The sequence below is a fragment of the Euleptes europaea genome, chromosome 20, assembly GCF_029931775.1.
Source record: "Euleptes europaea isolate rEulEur1 chromosome 20, rEulEur1.hap1, whole genome shotgun sequence".
In the NCBI taxonomy this organism is placed as follows: domain Eukaryota; kingdom Metazoa; phylum Chordata; class Lepidosauria; order Squamata; family Sphaerodactylidae; genus Euleptes; species Euleptes europaea.
The window spans coordinates 17,843,275-17,864,750 of record NC_079331.1 but is presented as its reverse complement, the minus strand read 5'-3'; the positions used below and the strand labels follow the sequence as shown (position 1 = coordinate 17,864,750).

The following is a 21,476-nucleotide window of genomic DNA, read 5'->3' as shown; positions in this document are numbered from 1 at the left end:
ATATACGTTAAACCTTTTAAAAAAAACTGCTGTTAGAAACTATTGACTAAGGAAAAAAGTTTTCAGAAGTCCTTAGAACTTTTAAAAAAATCTTTTAATGCTGTATTTTGGAGAATTCTTTAATCAAGACTACCTAAGGAGAAATGTAAATAACTAGGGGGAAAGATGATAGTGGAAATACAAGAAACAGAAGGAAAGCATCCACTGGTTTGGAAATCAGTTTATGTTTCAAGAATTAAAAATCTTAAAGCAGGCTTTTTGCATTAACCTCTGTCCCTTTACTGCTTTCTTCCAGCAACTGGAAAGACACATTTTAAATTAAATTTATGATAACTTATAGTCCATCAAAAAAGAAACGCATATGAAATCTATATTCATTTTGCAATGTGTATTTGCTGGCTCATAGAGAATTTCTGTTGCAGAATGGGATTTTTGCATGTGATACAAATTAGATATTCATTTGACAGTATATATTATATCACAGATCCAAGGCATCGATATTGGTAACATTGAAAACAGGGAAACTTGGGTCATAAATAATGTAGAATGCAGTCTGAAGTACCCATAATTCAAGGCACATGTTTCACATTTGTGATAAATACAATTAAAATCACATTATGAGTTTTATCTCAGGGAGAATTTGTAGGCTTTGATTCATGAGGGGCGAGGGGGGGGAAGAAAAAGACCACATTTCCTAATATGATGACGAATCAGTATTTTTTTTTTGCCGATATTTGAGAAATGAAAGGCATGTTTTTCAAGTTTGAAGTTAAGACCATCTAAAGATCTTCTCTATCCGACAGAATTTCAAGAGAGAGAATAATTATCCAACTCCAAACAGAAGCATTAATATTCTTAACCTTTTTTAGGTAAAGGGTAATGCTGACCAATTGGCTCGGAAGTTGTTTACTTCTTATTCCTCCTTTGAGTCGGTCTGGCAATATTACTCGCGCAAGTGATTTAGAACTTTTACTATTATTATTTTCATTATTCTTTAATGAGTGAATAAGAACGTGAATGACTTGTTGCCTCTCCAGAAATAAGAGCGGCTTTCTAATGTTTGAGAACAGATCCCCCCTTTATATATATATATATATATATTGAATGTTCCTTTCAGACTTTCTAGAAGCTTCTACGATGAAACAGGGACCAGAATCACAATGGTCTTTATGATATTATTGTTTAAACTCCCATTTTTTAAAAATTGCAGAGTATTTCTCTCCCCCCCCCCCAAAGTTGCAGTGTTTTGCTATCACAGCCCCTCTATCTTTTATCTTCCAAATAGTTTCAACTAATATGTGTTCCTCTTTCCCCCCCTCCCCCTCTTATCAGGCACCGGGCAGCATTTGTGATTCATAGCAGTCATCAATGTGATAATAAACTCATTCACAAGACCTAACAAACATGTAGCTCCCAGTTATTTACGAGGCAAATTCACTTGCAATGCCGGGCAGTGGAACAGGGGGAGAATCAAGATGGTGTTGATTGATAAATTGACAGGTTAATTTACAAGTGGATAATAGGAGTTAGACCCGGAGGGAGAGAACGCAGCCTGAGAAACTTGCTTGGTTACAGTGCCATCTGTCTTGCGTAGGCAAATCTGCAGGCGCTACTCTGGAGTCAAGATCAAATACGCATGCATTCCCCCCTCTCCAAGTTAGAGACAAAAGCCTCTCCCCCCCATATACTGCAGTTTAATTTCTTCTCTGCATTTACACAGTGAACAATGGGACCTCCCACCCTCTGATAGCATTCATGACGGGAGAAACGTGGAGACTCTTTGTCTCTTAAAATGAGAAGCATTAGTCTATCGCTTTCAGATTACATTTCTTTCCTTTTGCTTCATTCTTAGGAGAGATGTGTGTGTGTGTGTGTGTGTGTGTTTGTGTGTGTGGGTGTGTGTAAGGATAATGAACAGGCCATTACTGTGATCAATGTGCTAACAATGTGGGTAGAAAAAAATCTTGGTTCTCTCATACAACGCATACCTATCTTAAGGGGAAAACACACACACACTTCTAAAATTAAATAAATCCTGTCTGTTCTTTCAGGCTATTCTTTAAATCGGTTTCCTCCATTCAGATGCGGTTGGCAGGGAGTCCTACCTTGATACCACGTTATGAAAACCCAGGAAAGGATTTGTGATTCGTCTGGGACATGTAATCAAGTTGGACAGCACCTTTTCCCAAGCTGAAATTTGATGGGATTGGAGATCAAAGAACATTGGCAGCCCGGAGTCTTTGAAGTTAATAACTTTCACTCTTACCGGTTCCAAATTAAAGCAACATTACCCAGAACAAAGATGGAAACTTGTTCAAAATGACAGGATTCTCATTTCTTAGAATAAACATTTAAAGACCCTTCTAAATGTGTTTTTTTTCTCTCTTCTCTCCACATACGTGGTGGGTAGAGTATGTACTTTGGAGATATTATATATATATATATATATATATATATATATATATATATATATATATATATATAATTAAAACTGGGAATGCATGTTTAGCGTAAAAGGAATAAAAAACTGGGAATGCACGTTTAGCATAAATGGAGTCATTATCTGGAGGCACAGAGTATGTAGCAAAATCTTTGCAGAATTAGGATTCTCAGACGCTAACTCAGTTGATTCTTACCCCTAAAAAAATGGCAAACAGAAAGTGCAAACGTGTCCAAATACAGATTCATTTTATCTCCCCCAGGTAAGCTTGTTTAAATATAAAACGTCAGGTTTTTTGAAATTCCTTTCAAAACCAAAAAAGGTGAGAGGTTTTGAAGTATGATAAATCTTGTCACCCTGTCTTTTAAAACCAGCTTGTGGCTGTGGTTTTCCGCTTTTAAAAGGCAGTGTGTGTGTGGGGGGGGGGAGAAATCTCTCCCATACTAGGGCCGCATCACAGGAAATCTATACCATTCAACCTTGAAGAATCACAAAGAGGGGAAAAAAACAGAAATTCAAGCACTCTTTCTTTTTCTTTCTTTTTTAAAAAAGTCATATTTATTCCACCACCTCGATTTACCCCTACTGTGGCTTGCACACACACCCCTAACATGAGCTAATAAATCAACCCAGCCATCTTCCCCTAAACTCAACAGCGTTGTTTTGTTGTTGCATTCAATAATGAAGCCTTGCTGGGCGCTCTGGGTTAAATCCTCTCCTTGGTGCCCCGGCCTACATGAGCAGAGAGCTCGCATGCCAAGAGCGAGAAGGGCTCGGCCGAGGCCAGCCAACCCTCCCTTCATACCCCGGACCAGCTCTCTGGTCACCGCCATCGCCTCAGAGCATCAGGACCCGCCTCCTCAGCGACGGCTCTGTCACAAGGGCGAATCGCTCGGGGCCGTGTGTAGCGAGAGAGGCCCCGGCCCTCACCTCCCGCACTCTGGCCCCGCAAAAGCACCCTGCAGTGTGCCCTCAACACCCTCTCCACAAGCTCTGGCCTTGTGACCCTCCCCAGAGCTCTCTGAGCAGCCTTCTTTCCCTCCCCCCCTCTCTTTTCGCCCGAGCCTCGTCAGCCACCAAAATATCTCCTTTGACGGCATGAAATGGGATGAATTTCTGCAAATTGCCCTCTGCCGCGCAGCGAGATTTTACAAGGAGGCATTTAGAAATTATTCCAGAGAGGAAATATATATAATAAAGGACCCGCCACAACAGCCTGAGGTTTCGATCATGGAAAGTTGGCTGCATAAAAGAATAAGCTTATTTCCTTAAAAAAAAAAATCTGAACTACTATTCCCAAGCCTAGACATTTATTTAAGAAGCCTTAACTGTTTATCTCCCAAAACCCCATGTCTCAAATGTCTTACACTCCAAGGAGAAAAAAATATTGCCACGTATGGGGAAAGGAAAATGCTGTATTTTGCAAGCGCTTGAAGATTCGTTTTAAATTTTCGTTCTGGCTTAATTCGAGCTCCTCGTCCAATTGTGGTCCCAGATCTTGCTTTCAGTACCAAGTTCCAACCAAGGCTATGTAAAGTGATTTTTTTAAAAGGGAAGTATCTCTAAGTGTCTTCTCTTCAACCCTGATTAAACGGGGATTCGTGCGAAATGTCTTCAAACCTGGCATGTCCTAAACGGCGAATGGACAGCAGATGTCATTTCAAAACTTCCTCGTTTTGACATTTCGTATGATGAGCTGAGCCAGTTTTCAGTAGCCAGATTCATCTCTGATGAGAAAAAAAAAACTGATCCGGAGTTCAGTTCAACCCGAGGAATAAAAATTTGTGGTTCTGGAAGTTCCACCATCCATTTCAGTTCAGAATCAGAACATACGAACATCCTGTTGGATTGACCGAAGGTCTATTTAGGTTAGCATCCTGCTTCTGAGACCAGCCAGTCAGATATTTTAAGCAAGTCACAAACAAGGTATGAATGTCATGGGAAATGGTGACCAATGCTCCTTCCTTTCCTCTGTCCCTGGCATCTGGAATTAGAGGCATACTGCCTCTAAACAGGGAGGCTCTGTTTAGGAATCATGGCTAACAGCACATAATAGAAGGCCGTAACATCAGATTTATGCATCAATCTATTTTTAAAAAATATTTATCCCCCAAGTTTGCATGTGAGAACGGGCTGTCCAACATCACAGAGAGAACACTTCCACGGTAATGCGTATCTCTTTGAACATTCGCTTTCAAAAGGGTCAGTCTGCACATTCATCTGAGTCATGAAGATCTATAGAGAAACCATGTGATTTATATGCAAGCATGGTCTAACTTTTATGGTGTTCCTGAGTTGTTGTTGTTGTTTTTGCCTAAACATTTAACTTTTATTAGCATTTTGACTTAATACTTCTCCATTTTGTGCACATCAATCCAGCCGCAAATAAATGCTAAGTGTGCTAAGCAATAACCGAGGAGAGCTGCAGTTTTGAGGGGTTTCCAAAATGTTACACAGAAAAGTCACAATATAAAATAGCAGCTCCGTGTCACTTTCGAGTTTCAGTTTCCCCAAAAGGTGACAGTTCAGTCTGCTTCATTCTCCAAAGCCTCGTCAAAGTTCTCCACGAGATCCGGGACTTCATCCTCCTCCTCCTCACCAGCAGCAAGAGGTGCTTTTCCATTGACAGGTTGTTTGCTAGTCTCCTCTGCTAGCCTCCTCAAGCTAGTCAGACTGTCAGCTCGAAGCTGGTTGAAGATGCCAGGAAGCATTTCAGTGAGTTGCTTTGTCTCAGCGTGGCCTGAGATAGTGAAAGTATCAGCAGCTGATTGGTGAACATATTTACCTCTTCAATGCCAGAGATATTGTTTGCTCCTAGCTTCTTTAAAGGACATTGCAGTTTCTCATCATCTGCAGTAGCTGTTCTATGGACAACCATCTTTCTGCAAGCAGAACCCTCTCCTCCCATGCACAACTTTACTTGGAGCTGAGCTAGCTTTTCTTGATTCATGATAATTTCATTTGAAAGCTCCCTCTAGGCTGAAGTCACAGCCTATCCCCGACAATCAGGCTCTTGGATAGGGTTGCCAGCTCCAGGTTTAGAAATACCTGGAGATTTGGGATGGTGGTGGAGCTTTATGGGGGTGGAGCTTAAGGAGGACGGGGGTTGGGGAGGGGAGGGGCTTAGATGGGGTATAATACCATATAATACCATAGAGGCCACATTCCAAAGTGGCTGTGTACTCCAGGGGAACTGATCTGTCATCTGGAGATCGGTTGTAATAGCAGGACATCTCCAGCCACCACCTGAAGGTTGGCAACCCTACCCTTTGAGTCTTCCGCCAAGTACATGTCACACCCTCTTTGGCGTTCTTGAGTATTTGAAGTTTCTAACTGTGAAAATGTCCATGGCTTCTCATCACTGGGACCTATTTCCATTAAATAAAAAATCCTTGTAGCCAAGCACATTTGGGAATATCATCCTTGCTAATAGTTCTTGTAGCACTTCTTAAAGATGACGTACCATCTCATTCTGAAGAGCCTATAATCATATACTATTGACTGATAGACACACCAACTATTGTGCTTTTTTCTTCTTCCATAGGTAAAAGGATCTCTTCTGTTCTGGACATGATACCCTCTTCCCAATCACTTTTACACATTTTATTAGCTACGTTAATTTCCAGTATTGCTGCTGAATGCTGCAGTATCTGAAACAAATCAACAACATAGAGTTATTTAAAAAAAAAGAAAGAAATATGGCACGAGGCTTGTGGCTTAAGAATTAAAAAAAAATATGTCAATGGATTATGCAAACAAGAATTGTGTGTGTGTGTGTGTGTGGGGGGGTCTTTTTAGTGGTGGCACCACAGTCCCATGAAAATCTTCCCAAGGAGCTCAAAAAGTAGGCCAATCCTGTCAAGAGTTTAGCACCGTATAACATTATTGTAATTCCCACAAGCCTTTCAAGGGTTGTAAAATTGATTCTTTCCATGTCTAGGTCCTTTCTTGGTAGAATAACTACCAACATTTAACCTAAGCTAAAATTTGAAATGAATATTGGGCATTCGTCCTAAGGTGGGAAATTGTGAAGGATTGTGAGAGAAGCCCCTCATAGCCTTGAAAGAATAGACAGGACCCTATTAGATAGCAAACTTCCCAGAAAAGTTCCATGTGTCCCAAAATCAAGACGGGGCTTCCTGCAAAAGCAAAATTTTTAAATGAGTTCAGAGTGTTTCTTTTTTTCCAGGCAAAATATTTTAAAGATGTTGACAGAAACCAAAAGGATTTCAGGAACACTCGTGGAATTTCCTCAGGGGACGTGGGAGAGGAACGATTTCTACTTTTTATAAGTTTCTTTCCTATGGCTTACTTTACTTTTAAATTGTATTCCCTTGGCTGGGCTTTTAAAAAATAAATAAACGTGGGGCCAAAATGCCAAAGCCTTTTTAAAATCAATCTTGAACTGAAAAGCAAGGTTTATTTTAATTCTAATGCAGAATCCGCTGGATAGCGTTTAGATAGGCATCCCGAAGAGAAAGAATCTCTGCATGAGTTATATATTTGTGTGTGCCTCTGCCAGCAAAGAGTAAGTTATTCAGAATCAATACATTTTCTCCGTTTTCTACAGGCTGCCGAGACTGAAAGCTGGAGAAATCTCAAATAGCTGAATAGGGTATCGGGAAAGGATGAGGGGGGGGGGGGAAGGAGAGAGAGGAGGCAGAAGAAAAGAGCTGCAGATTTAATAGTTGCTGCCTCAATTATAAAAATTTTCCAGGAATGTTTTGAGGGGGGGGGGGACAGATCAAATATGTCATCATCGCTGAACAAAGAAATTCCCTTTCAGAGAGTCGAAAATTCCCCTGAAGCCTCTGTCCTATATTAAGCCTTTAAGAAATCACAGCCGAGCCCCATGGGGAGAAGGAGCTTGCTAAGTTGTAATTTCATGTGATTTGAAATATGGCACCTGAAGGCCTCCTGCGTTGGCTCACTTAAAAGAAACAGGGACTCTCTTCAGGACGAATTGCCTCTGCTGCTGTCTAGGACTTTAAAAGCCCCCCCCCCTTATTTTTGTGTTTTTGCATCAGACGCACGAAATCTACCTACAGAGGAATAGGGCTTTCACTCATCCCTTCTGTGCCATGCCAGTGTTCGATTCATTTCTCCTCATCTCTCTGCCTCAGGGAAATCCAGGCAGCCAGATCCGACCAGGGGTGGGGAGGGGGGATAACCTCCATCGTACTATGCAGAACAGGAGGGACTGACGGAAGAGGAAGTTTCAAGAAAACATCTGGGATGGAGGCAGGATTGCCACCAGAATGCGCTTAAAGTGAAATTTGAAAACTTTATTCAGAAAGCAACGAGTACAGAAACCTAAGGACTTAAAGGTTAGAATGAGATAATACATTTAGAGGTCAGTTTTATAGGATGCACACACTAGAAATATTTACACGTAAACGCTTTGAAATGCAAAGCATCAGAGGTCTCTCAACATTAAGAGATAGAGGATTCCGGTGAAATCACACCTTGAGATCAGAGCGGAATTACAATAGGGAAGTTACTTTGAAATGGGGATCTATAGGGCCTCTGGCTATCGCACCTTTCTCCCCAACTGAAGGGACTTTCCCACGGGAAGAAAAGGTGGAGGGGAAATCACCGAACTTGCAATCCAGGGCTCGACTGCATGCCCTCGCTGACACTGAGGAATAGTTCAAAATTGCAAGAAGCCAAAATAATTTTGATAAAAGCAGCAAAATTTATCAAGAGAGGCAGAAGAGGTGGTTTGGAGATCTCCAGCTTGGGACCCTCTAAAACATGGATGCAGACTGTTAGATGCTTTAAAACCATGGCCTGAAAATAGTGTTGCCCACCTCCAAATAGTAGGTGGAGATCTTCTGCTACTACAACTGATCTCCAGCTGATAGAGAAAACGGCTGCTTTGGCAATTGGACTCCATGGCATTGAAGTCCCCCCCTCCCCAAACCCCCCCCCTCCTCAGGCTCCGCCCCCAAAACCTCCCACCAGTGGCAAAGAAAGACTTGGCAACCCTACCTGAAACATTTCTTTTTCTCCCCCGTTGCTCCTCTTTTTTTTAATTATGTAACATCCATTGTGAGGAAGAGCTCTGGGGAACTGGAAAGCCTGCATGATGTTTTGTGTCATTTTGGCTACTCTGATGTGGATTGTGGTTTTAATTTTGGGCCACCATGGCTGCCTAGACAACTTTGATCAATTTCTGCCTCTTGCCAGCCCTGGATATTTGTTCAGAGAAGAAGATCTCCTCACAGCAGGCAAAATGGATAAGGCTTAAATGAGACTAGACTTCGGTGTTAGGATGGCATTTTTTTCTTTCTTTCCCCCTGTTTTTAGACCGAGGACTTGAACAATAAAACCATAAAACTCAAATAAGACCCATCTCTAAAAACACTTCCCTTTGTCTCTTCTCTGCAGCCTCCAAAAAACGAGCAGCAAAATAAGCACGCTGAGAAGATGTGGACCATTTGTTAAAACATGGTATAATCCATTTTAGCCAAGTTGGTATACATAAGGACAGTTCAAAAGGATATGTACCAAGGAGTCTACTGAGTGAAGAGGGCAGGGACCCAGCCAGTCTGAAAAAGGGATCTTTAGCATACGGCCAAGCAAAAACAATGAAAAACAGCAATTAAATCTTGAATGCATAAAGATTATACTTAACTTTGAGCTAACCAGATAATTGTAAGCTCTAGTCCTGCAGCCCCATTAAACAGACTTCAGCAGACAACCAATCCACAAAAGCAGTTTTATTGGGTAGAATCGACAGGTTTCAGAAGCCATATTCAAAAGGACACTAGTAAGGGTCAAAGGCAAGGTACACAGCATATATGGAAGAGCAAAAGGAGATAACCGGTTACCCAGGCAAACCCCGCCCCCTCCAGGAGGCAGGAAGGAGTACTTGGCGATTCCCACAGTATGGGAATCTATGAAGACTAAACACGGGGCATAGACTGGCCTTGGACAGAACAGCACAACAGCACCTGGAAGCAGCGCAATCGCACTACCGTATACCATCCTCATGGCCTGCTCCTGACAATAATCCATTTAGGAAAGAAGATTACCCTTAGATAACAGGCCCAGGGCAAGTTGGTTAGGATGGCATTGTGGCAAAGAGGAAGTAATGTGTTCAGGGGGATCCCGAGTCCAAATCTTGCCTCTGCAAAGAACTCACTAGATTGGTTTAAGGCAGCTGCTTACTCTCTCTGGGTATAAAAGTCTTGGCCCGCCTTATAGAGTTGTTGTAAACAGTACAACAAGATAATAGATGTAAACAGTTTTGGACTGCGAATATGCTATTTACTAGTCCTTACCTAAAATAAGCCAGCTGCACCTCCCAATAACATCAGCGAGCCACCCTACTTCCCAGCCTTAGTGAAGTGCACTCAGGTTCCTAGAGAGAGAAGGTTTTATCTGTGCCACAGGCATAGATGGCTTTAAAGGGGGGTTAGACAGACTGGTGAAAGATAGATCTATCAGTGGCTACTAGCCATGGTGACTAGGGGTGTCGATTCGGTTCGTCCCAAACCGAAAAACAGCCGAATTTCCCCTGATTCGGCAGTTTTTAGTTCGGATGGAACCGAACTCAAAAAAGGCAGGAAAACGGGGAGCCGAATTCAGCGAGTTCAGGGTGTTCGGTGAATAAATTCAGCAAATTCGGGGTTTGACGCAGCAGCATAACCGTCAGTTAGTAAGCAGCATTCTCCCCCGGCCAATCGGTGATCCAGCTGGGTCTTCTTCTGACCAATCAGTTTGAGCAATTGAGTGCATGAGCCCAGCTGCTGCGCGGCCCGGGAAAAGAAAGAGAGAGTATTTGTTTGTGTGTGAGAGAGAAATCCCCGTGGGGGGGTGCTTGTGCACATTCGCTCCTTTCCGTGGCTGCAGGGGGCACATTTTTGGGGGTAGAGACCCCAAACCTTCAGCGGAGCTTCAAAGGACCCTTCTTGCGAGACCCCCCAAGTTTTGTAAACATTGGGTCAGGGGGTCCCGAGATATGGGGTCCCCCCTTTTCCCTATTGGGATGAATGGGATCAGCCAATCCTGTGTGCATTTCGAGAGCGGCAAATCCAAGGCAAAACCTCCCATGCTTAAATGGAATCGTATTGGATTATCCAGTCCTCCCAGTCCCTCCTGATGGAACAGAAGACATCCACAGTAAGACCCCTTTTGGGGCTTTAATCTATAATTTTTCTCCTGTGTGTGTGTGGGGAGGAAGCAGAGTCTGTGTGTATGTGTGGGGAGGGAGCAGTTTCTGTGGGGGGGGGGAGCCAAAGGGGGCTTTCGCCTGTTCTGCCTGGGGAGGTACGCCCCCTCGAGTCTCTCTCTCCCTTGTTTGAGGGGGGGCTTCAGTTGTGTGTCCTCAGGTTTTCCCTCATTCATAAGATTGGTTAAGTCTATTTTGATGCTTGCTCAAAACTGGTTTTCAAATTGTGACTTAAAGAATGCATTTTCCTGGTCCCGAGTCCAATGCAAAAGGGGAAATTCCACCCCCTCCGGCTCCAGCTCCTTATGCTTAGCTAGCATGCCTCTGTCCCTTTCCATGGTTTGCAAACTCCCAGGCGTCAGGTGTTGCTTTGCATGGTTGCAAAGGTGTTGCTTTGCATGGTTGTGTTGCTTTTCATGGTTTGCAAACTCCCAGGCGTCAGGTGTTGCTTTGCATGGTTGCAAACATGATGGTTTGCATGGTTGTGTTGCTTTGCATGGTTTGCAAACTTCTTGGCACCTGCCCCACCCTTGCTCCCTGCAGCTCAGCTGTTTGTCGGGGCTGGGAGCTTTGAGTGGGCGGCAAGCTCTGCTAATTGCAAATGCATATTAAGGAGGGGGGACCCCTTTGGGGGCCCATATCTCAGCCCCCGCTGATCCAATCTTTACAAAACTTGGGGGTTATTGCAAGAAGGGTCCTTTGAAGCTACGCTGAAAGTTTGGGACCTCTACCCCAAAAAATGCCCCCCCCCCGGAGCCGCGGAAAGGTGCGGTTGTGATTTTAATGGCTTTATTCGGCCGAATTTTTCCCCGAACTCCGGACCTCATGCCGAACGGACCCGAAGCGGGGGAGTTCGGACTTCAGCATTTCCCGAATAAAAACGGGCTGAATTTTGCCGAATCCGAATTTTACCCCAAAAAATTTTCAACAGCCCGTGACTAAATACCACTTCCAGGAAGCAACATCAAGGGAAGGCCTCGGCCTCTGTGCCCTGCTGGTGGACCTCCAGAGGAACTGGTTGACCACTGAGTGCGACAGGATGCTGGACCAGATGGATTGCTGGTCGAATCCAGCAGGGCTCTTATTATGTTCTTATGCACATTGACAGGAATGTATGAATGTGAAACGAGAAGAGAAGAGAAGAGAAGAGAAGAGAAGAGAAGAGAAGAGAAGAGAAGAGAAGAGAAGAGAAGAGAAGAGAAGAGAAGAGAAGAGAAGAGAGAAGATCAAACATCAGGATTCCAGAACATATGAACACATGAAGCTGCCTCATACTGAATCAGACCCTTAGTCCATCAAAGTCAGTATTGTCTACTCAGAATGGCAGCTGCTCTCCAGGGTCTCAGGCAGGGGTCATTCACATCACCTACTTGCCTAGTCCCTTTTACTGGAGATGCCGGGGATTGAAACTGGGACCTTCTGCATGCCAAGCAGATGCTCTACACTGAGCCATGGCCCCTCCCCAGCCTAACTTTGGAGCTGGTGGTGCTGGGCCATATAATTAAATATATATATTTCTTGTCTCTCTGGAGCAACCATGTGTCAACAAGGCCTTCTAATGATGACAACGGAGCTAATTTAGCACCTCTCAGGATGCGTGCCCAGTTCCACCAGCTCCCATGAAGAACAGATTACCGCAAAACAATATTCATGGGACTCCGATACATTTTTTTGGTAATGATTTCTGTCCCTCTAGGATCTATCAGGATGACAAAATGTGACAATTTTAAGGTAGAGAATATTTCCTTCAAGTGAAGGTGCCAAAAAAAAAAAAAAAAATCAAAGATAAATCCTAGCTTGGTTCTTTCACTTTTTTTCCTTCCCTCCCTCTCTCTTCCTATTAGTTTTTTGACAGTCTGCTTATGGAGATCTGGCTTGTCAAGATGAAAGTCACCTTTCACGCTCTCTCAGAGCTATTTCAGTCTCTTTTAAGGAGTTAAGTATACTGTCAGTTACTAGGAACAGGAGCAAAAAGAAAAAAAAACACTCATCCACACAAGTCTTTTAAAACTTCTTAATTCAGTAGAATGAGAGAAGGGCTGTCTCCCCCCCCCACACCGCCACCGGTTTGTGCTGATTGCCAAAGCCAGAGGAAAGTGTGGATTTCTTTTTTGGGGGGGATGGATTATCTGAAAAATGGGGGGGATAGGGTTACCAGACCAAGCCTGCCAACCGATAGGAGGACTTGGGTAGGAATATGGGGGGGGGGGACACATGAAAACATTAAGCTGCCTTATACTGAATCAGACCCTTGGTCCATCAAAGTCACTATTGTCTACTCAGACCAGTAGCGGCTCTCCAGGGTCTCAGGCAGGGGTCTTTCACATCACCTACTTGCCTAGTCCCTTTAACTGGAGATGTCAGGGATTGAACCTGAGACCTTCTGCATGCCAAGCAGATGCTCTACCACTGAGCCACAGCCCCTCCCCATTGCAAGGGACATTGCTGATGTCACTATGTCACTTCTTGGGAAAACCTCGATGTGATGTTGGGTAGTTCTAGGAACTGCTGGGAACTCTACGGTTAGTGACATAAGCTAGCTCTAGGAATTGCTGGTTTCCCCTGAAATTAATATACCAATGTAAGTGATGTCACTAAAAAAAAAAAAAAAACCAATCCTGCCGCTGGTCCAAGTGGTGTTGGGAACAAAGGATTGCCAGCTCTTGGCTGGGAAATACCTGGAGATTTTGGGGTTGGAGCCTGAGAAGGGTATAGTTTGGGGACGGGAGGTATAATGGGGTATAATGCCATAGAGGGCACAAGAAGGGCTCTCATTAGTCAACGGGGAGAGGATTCTGTCATTTCAAAGTCGGCTTCTCAACCTGGCTGTCCAGACATCACACCTACATTCCCAATGGGATCCAAAATGATGCTTCTGACTACAGTTGCCAGCTCCAGGTTGGGAAATACCTGGAAATTTTGGGGGTGGAGCCTGAGGAGGGCGAGGTTTGGAGAGGGGAGGGACTTAAATGCCATAGAATCCAATTGCTAAAGCGGCCATTTTCTCCAGGTGAACTGATCTCTATCAGTTGTACAACTCTATCAGTTGTAATAGCAAGAGATCTCCAGCCACCACCTGGAGGTTAGCAACCCTTCGTCTGACTGATAGAGGATTATGTGTAATACCCAGAATAAAATGTTTAAAAATCAGGAATTTGAGATAAATCACAGGTCTGTTTCCCCTCTTTCTGATATTTCCTCGTACATATACAAGAATCAGAATCAGAAGAAGAAGAAGAGCTGGTTTTTATATGCTGACTTTCTCTACCACTTAAGGAAGAATCAAACTAGCTTACAATCACCTTCCCTTCCCCTCCCCACAACGGTCACCCTGTGGGGTAGGTGGGGCTGAGAGAGCTCTAACAGAGCTGTAACTTGCCCAAGGTCATCCAGATGCCTTCGTGTGGAGGAGTGGGGAAACAAATCCCGTGCTCCAGATTAGCCTCCGCTGGTCATGTGGAGGAGTGGGGAAGCAAACCCAGTTCTCCAGATTAGAGTCCAGTCCACCACTCCAAAGCACTGTTCATAACCACTACACCATGGTATGATGCAGACAGTATGTAGGTATAGGGAAACCTCTTTCCTATATTTCACCGTATATATACGAGAATCCTTAGCTGCTTTGCCTTGAAAGAGAGTCTCCCTACAGTCCAAATCAGACTGGATAAATGTCTTCCCCAAATATCCTCCCAGCGTGTTGCCCTGTGGCTGGACAATTCAGGTGGCAGCAGGCACCCCTCTGGTTCTGCCGCAGCACATGGATCCTCCGTGCGCTCTCGGCCTCCTCTATCCATCTTGCTGCCTCCAGCGGTTGCAAAGTCCCACCGTCAGGGAAGCCCAGAGCCTTTCAAGGCCCTGTTCGACTCTAAAGCCTGATGGGATGCTGGGGGCAATATTCTACCTAGGTAGGGGGGAAGCTGAATCCCCATGACAGCAGCCTCGGGTCCAAGCCTGCGGTCTGTCATTATCATTAAATCGACCTCACGGGGATATACTCGCGGGCTTCGATGAATAGGAGACGAAGACATGTCAGATCTGAAGGGGAAAAGCAAAAGAGAACTGGGGGACACAGAGAGGATGGAAGGCTGCAATGTGGCCTATGTGGGGATGCCCTTGAAGACTGTCTGGACATCTGATGGACTTCAGAAGCCAGTCTTCCCAGTGAGGTTGGGATCCCAAAAGTGGCAAATAGGAAAGCACACAAGAAGCTAATTGGGGAACCTCCATGGTTAGTGGCTGTATATCTCCAAATAGCAGAAGCTTGAGGAAGCACAAAATAGAGGGGTGTTTTGTTTTGCCTTATGTTTCTCAGATGCATCTGACTGGCCACAGATGGAAACAGAGCATTAGACTAGATCTGGTCTGATCCAGCCATGTAATTGTTTTATTCCTCCTGCGAGGTATCTCCTCCTCTCCGTCCCCAATAAAGAATACCTTAATAGAAAACTGTCTTTCCTTTGTTTCAAAGAACAACTAAGTCATATACACAGCAGAGTGAAATAGGAACGAGGTGGTGGAGTCCTGAACTGGTAGAATGGGGGAGCACATTTTAGAATGCTCCCCTCTGGATAAAATAATCCTTGCAAGCAGAAAATTAGCACACTAGAGGGAACTAGGTCCTTTTCTCCCTGTCCTAGCTTTCTACTTTCAGAGTGTTCCCCCCCTTGGTGGGGCATTTGAAAATGGCACCCTCTGCCTGCAGCTTGAAATACTGCAGTCCCCTTATACCATTTTAGGAGTCTGTTGGCATGGCTAAACTAACTGAAGATTTTTAAGGGGCTTCTAAAAAGACTTTTGAGTTGAATACTAAATTGCTAAGCGATACCTTGAAATAATCAAGCCAGGGGAAAAAAAAATGACTACTAACCTTTCACCGTAGTAATAAATGCTTTGCTACTACGCTAAGTAATATAATTATAATTTCAATTAATTCCTCGCATAAACACATACAGTCCTGTGCTAAGCATAGACTTGAGGCCTCGTTCTTATTTCCCAATAGAATTGCAATGTCTTCCCCCACTGCAGCCATTTGCACTGATTTAAATGCAAAAAGAATTATAATTTCACTATGGGCACTGGAGTTGATGGAAACAAGGCTGAAGATCGCTTTTCAAAGTTTGGAGAGCTTTGTATTCTGGTCATTTTAGGGGAGGGGAAATCAGCAGTTTCTGGGGAGAATATCTGTTACAGTCTATTTTTTAACGATATTAGCCATTTCATGCAAAGCACACATGCATAGCATTCCCCACTCATTTACTAAGAGCAAACCCTATTTTCTGATTCCTGTCTTTGGTGAATTAAACTTTTTTTTTAATGTGGGGGAATGCTCTGCTCAAATTTGTTAGTACAAGCTACTGGAGTCATCAACCTTGAAGAAGAAGAAGAAGAAGAAGAAGAAGAAGAAGGAGAAGAAGAAGAAGAAGAAGAAGAAGAAGAAGAAGAAGAAGAAGAGGAGGAGGAGGAGGAGGAGGAGGAGGAGGAGTTGGTTTTTATACCCCACTTTTCTCTACCTTAGACTCTATCCTCCCCCATCCATTTTCTCCAGGGGAACTGATTAGGGTTCCAGGTCCCTCTTCGCCACTTGTGGGAGATTTTTGGGGTGGAGCCTGAGGAGGGCAGGGTTTGGGGAGGGGAGGGACTTCAATGCCATCAAGTCCAATTGCCAACGCGGCCATTTTCTCCAGGTGAACTGATCTCTATCGGCTGGAGAACATTTGTAATAGCAGGAGATCTCCAGCTAGTACCTGGAGGTTGGCAACCCTAGAACTGATCTCTGTAGTTGTAATTCTGGAGGGGGGGATACCCAGGTCCCACCAGGAGGCTGGCATCCTTAGAGGGGAAGGACCTCAGTTGGGTGCCATGCTCCAGAGCCCACCCTCCAAAGCATCCATTTTCTCCAAGGGAACCTATCTATGTAGTCTGGAAATGAGCTGTCATTCTGGGGGTTCTCTGGGTCCCACCTGGAGGCTGGCATCCCTAGAGGGGAAGGACCTCAGCAGGGTCCCATGCCATAGAGTCCACCCTCAAAAGCATCTGTTTTCTCCAGGGGGACTGATCTCCGTAGTCTGGAGATGAGCTGTAATTCCAGGGGTTCTCTGGGTCCCACCTGGAGGCTGGCATCCCTATTGGCGCTGGTTGCCCATGCTTGGCCTGGCAACCCTGTAAAGTATAGTGCTGAGAGCACTGGACCAATTGAAGCCAACTGGATTTGAATCCCTTCTCTGCCATGGAAGTTCACTGCTTAGCCCAGGTGCCCACTACTGTCTCTCAGATGTACACGTTGTAAGGATAACATGTAGGGGGAAATATGAACAGCCGCTCTGGGTCCTAATCAAGGAGAAAAGCAGGATATCAATAGTAGTTTATGCATGGGTACTTTCACTCAGGTTCACCCTCAGTCTCTTTGGGTTGTTCCTTGGAGTTATGCATGTGTTTTCCCTCCATTAGAGATGACCTCGCTGCCAGCCCTCACAAATCCCAGGACTTCCCAGTCCTCTGTTAACCAGATTCTTCCCTCTCCCTTGAGCTCAGCCCGCGTGAAATCCCCATGCATAAGGCAAAGTGTGGGTCACGCAAGCTTGGTTTCGCTCGCAGCCAATTACAAAGCAGTGTGTAAAGAGGCAGGGATTCAAATGCTCCCTGCTTCCTTGGAGCTCTTTCTGAGCAGAAGAAAGGCTTTTTAAAACCAAGGCTTGGATCCCCCCCCCCTTTCAGATTGCTCCGTTTTTTGTTCTTAAAACGTTTTTTTTATGCAGCAATTGGGTTTGGGGGGGGGGGGGTTCTCCCGCAGTAAGATCTACAAAGCAGCATTTAAAGGAGTGGGGACTTGATTGGAGCTTGGAGACTGCTGGTGCATAGATTCCCAACAGGAAAGTGTGGGTCCAGTGAACAATGAACCTCAGGTAAAACTCCCATGCATAAACGACCAATAAGTCTTTAAATTCAGGTGCTAAGGAGGAAGAGGAATAATTACAGACCAAAAACATCTCCATTTGTCAACTGAGCTTGGCCAGCTCTGCCTTATGTACAGAGATCAGCTGCAAGGAGAATTTTTTTTAAGTCACGTCCTCCTGCCTGCGCACCATTTGGCTACGAAAGGCACACAATTGCTAACCCTGAGCCAGACAGGCACCTGCGAGAGATTTGAGCGAGATCATGGGTCGTGTTCCACCTGGCAGGAGAGAGACTTGGCCTCTTCCTTTGCCACCCTGTGCTTGGAAGCATGACGCTCTGGTGACGCCAGTGGCAAAAAAGAAAGGAAGCGGATGGCCTTGTTTTGCACGCGAGATCAATGACAAAGCCCGTCCGACGTGTATGGCTGCAGGGACAGGCCCTATCTCTGAAGATGTGAGCGAGGATCTCTTTCATACCACCGAAGACATCTTTATTCAGCCTCTAATACAAATTTCTGCCCCAGGAGAAAGACGGCACGTGCGTGCCTCGAAAGTCCATCCGGTGGCAAGACATCCCTTTTTCAGTCATTGCATAACGAGTCTCTTGGGGAGGGGGAAGAACTTTTTTTATATGTATTAATCGAACCAATCATGTATTCTCCTCCATTCTCTTCTAGTGGTGAAATTTCTCTCTTTTTAAATCCTAAAGAGTCAGTGACTTATGCTGTGACAGGTTTCTCTAAGTACAGACTAATTAAGACGTACATTTGCATAAGTGGGCCCAGTATGACCAGAGAGAGAGAGAGAGAGAGAGAGAGAGAGAGAGAGAGAGAGAGAGAGAGAGAGAGAGAGAGAGAGAGAGAGAGAAATGATTTCAAGATCTAGGGGCATCATTTCAGATTCCGGTAGAGAGGAGGCAAAGAGATTTATCAGCCTGTATATTCAAGGTGAAAATGCAGCAGACTTTAGGAGCAAGTCCAGTGATACACACATGCACGGCGACCCGCAAGTAACTCACAGCAGTGGCTATCTCATTCCCTTCACTTTTGCTTCCTCCCCCTTTCCATATTTCTCTCTCTTTCGCCCTCCTGCCACCCCTTCTCTTGCCCTATTGAAAGCCGGCGTGGTGTAGTGGTTAAGAGCAGTGGACTCTAATCTGGAGAACCGGGTTGGATTCCTCACTGCTCCACATGATTGGCAGACGCTAATTGGGTGAACCAGGTTGGTTTCCCCACTCCTGCCCATGAAGCCTGATGGTTGACCAAGGGCTTAGTCACAGTTCTCTCTGAACTCTCAGCCCCATCTATTTCAGTTGTGGGGAGGGGAAGGGAAGGCGATTGTCAGGGGTTTGAGACTCCTTAAAAGTAAAGAAAATTGAGGTATAAAAACCAGCTCTTCTTCCTGCCTTCCTGCCCCATCACTCTTCCTCTCTTTCTGCCCTCAGTCTCTCTCTCTTCCTGCCTGCACTACCTCTTCTCTCTCTCTCTTTCTGCTCCCCACATGTAGCTGAGACTGTGATTTTTTTCTGACTCACACCCTGTGCATTTCCACGTGTTTTGCCCATGCTTTCTTGATTTGTGTTTAGCCAGGATCCAGAAAAGATGGGCAGAACGTGCGGAAATGTGCAAGGAGAGCAGGGCGACCTCTGACGGTCAGAAAGTGCAAGCATAATCCAAGCAAAGCCCCATAGCAGTTGGCTCAGTGACCGTGAGGAAACCGCCATGCATAAATGGCCATAGCATTTATATGGCACTTTTTGTTGTTCAGAGTGCTTCATATACTTTATCTTGTTGCAAGGATCATGAAGAAAATGTTTGTGAAACACTAAAGCAGGGGTATCGGACTCGATTGTTACAAGGGCCGGATTTGACATAAATGTCACTTGGTCGGGACAGGCCACGTCTTGCCAGCCCAGATCAAGAGTGAGGGGGGGGGGGCTGCCTCGGCTGGCTCATGAGCCAGATAAGAGCTCTCAAGGGGCCTGATCCAGCCCCCCGGGCCTTATGTTTGACACCCCAGCTCTAAAGCATAATATAGCTGCAAAGTATTATTGATGTTTACAGTTTACGATAAAAAAAAATCTAAAGTGATATTTGGGGGACAGTCTGTTTTCTGGCTTAATGTTTTGGGCAACTAAGCGGCTCCAGAGAACAAAGAACATTTTAGGTGCTGGAAGTGGGGAACACCCGCGAGAAATGTTGATAGTCTTTGGGACTTTTCCTCGGATGCATCAGCTAAGGAGGAACTCCCAAATGCACTTGAGACTCTCGCTCGAGTCGAAATCTCGGTGGCGACTTGACGCTACGCCTTAAAGCTGCGGCCCGGATATTGAAGGCACAAATCCCGCACAAATCGGCACAAAGAATCATCTCTCAGTGGCTACAAAGAATTGACACTTGTTGTTACAAATGCACCACGATCCGATTGTTCCGGAGAACGAAGACGAGACGAAGAGCTTCCCAGATACACAGAGGGGTCTCCTTGTCCCCAAACGTTCCCCCCCTACTCTCCATTAAATTTTGCCAGCAATTTTGCCTCTTCTTTTCTTTTCCTGTCGACATTTCTTTCCAACATATGTGATAACTTGTCTCTGTCTGTACCTCCCCCGTCACGTACCTTCACTTGCTAGGTTTTTTTTTTTTTAGCCAATAGCCTCCGGCATTGCTGTCTGCTGCTCTGCAGTTCCCAATCCCTCTAACGAAGAAAGGAGGTGACGTATTACTTTTTAAAACATAAACCACACATGACTCGGGCCCAATAATTCCCTCGCTCCCCTTGTAACCCTGAATGATTAAGTCTGACATCAGTCAGTGCCAGTAGTGGATTTTTGATAAACCACAGTTGTCTGCTGTATACCACAACATCTGTATTTTCTCACACCAGGGGCATATGTCTTCCTCCAGAGAAGGAGAGACATGAACGCCCACCGCTTGAGCAAGAAAAACTATCCCGGTGATTGCTCCAAATTGATCTTTTTTTGTTTCCCCCTTTGGCAATAGCAGATGGCAGATTGGGACCATTTCTAAGCTAGTGTAAGTACTTTCAGGCTATCCTGTGACTTTTCAGGATGAGCCGTTATCAGAGTGACAAAATCCACAGGGTTGCAAGGAATGGGAGACCAGCAAGCTCAACTAAGAGCATGATCCATGCTGGAGTAAAGCACTGTTAGCGTGGTGTAGTGGTTAAGAGTGGTGGACTCTAATTTGGAGAACCGGGTTTGATTCCCTACTCCTCCACATGAGTGGCAGAGGCTAATTTGGTGAACTGGGTTGGTTTCCCCACTCCTTCACATGCAGCCAGCTGGGTGACCTTGGGCTAGTCACACTGTCTCAGCCCCACCTACCTCACAGGATGTCTGTTGTGGGGAGGGGAAAAGAAGGTAATTGTAAGCCAGTTTGATTCTTCCTTTAGTGGCAGAGAAAGCTGGCATATAAAAAATGAACTCTTCTTCTTCTTCTTCTTCTCCTCCTCCTCCTCCTCCTCCTCCTCCTCCTCCTCCTCCTCCTCCTCCTCCTCCTAAACAGCATTTTCTCCAGGGGAACCAATCTCTGTCATCTGGAGATCAATGGTAATTCTGGAAAATCTCCAGGCTCCATCAGGAGATTGGAAACCCTAGGCTTAGATCATGGTTGAAATGATGGCCCATTCAGGGGAAGGGCTACTGTATTGACACCTATTCCATAGCATGTCTTATAAAAAGAATTATACCAGCTAAGTCTCTAGAAGAATTACTGGAAAGAAGGGCTAAAATAGTTAAGAAGGGGCCGCAAGCTCAGCTTTACGAAATGGATTGGAAGAAGAGGAGGAGGAGGAGAGGAAAAAGATGATACAAAATTGAAGGATATTTTCTCCTTTCTTGAAGAAAAAAAAAGCACTGGAATGCAGCTCGGGGAATAATAAAATAAGAGCGAGAAGTTAAACCGGTGACCCTTGTCAGCAGTGAAAAGCCGGAGATTAGAAAATGTTT

At 44.9% G+C, this 21,476-nt stretch overlaps 1 pseudogene; it reads right to left on the bottom strand.

Moving 5' to 3' along the window:
* Window positions 1–4,965: 4,965 nt before the first annotated feature.
* LOC130492126 (transcription factor BTF3-like) lies at window positions 4,966–5,390 on the bottom strand (annotated as a pseudogene).
* Between the last annotated feature and the right edge of the window lie 16,086 nt (window positions 5,391–21,476).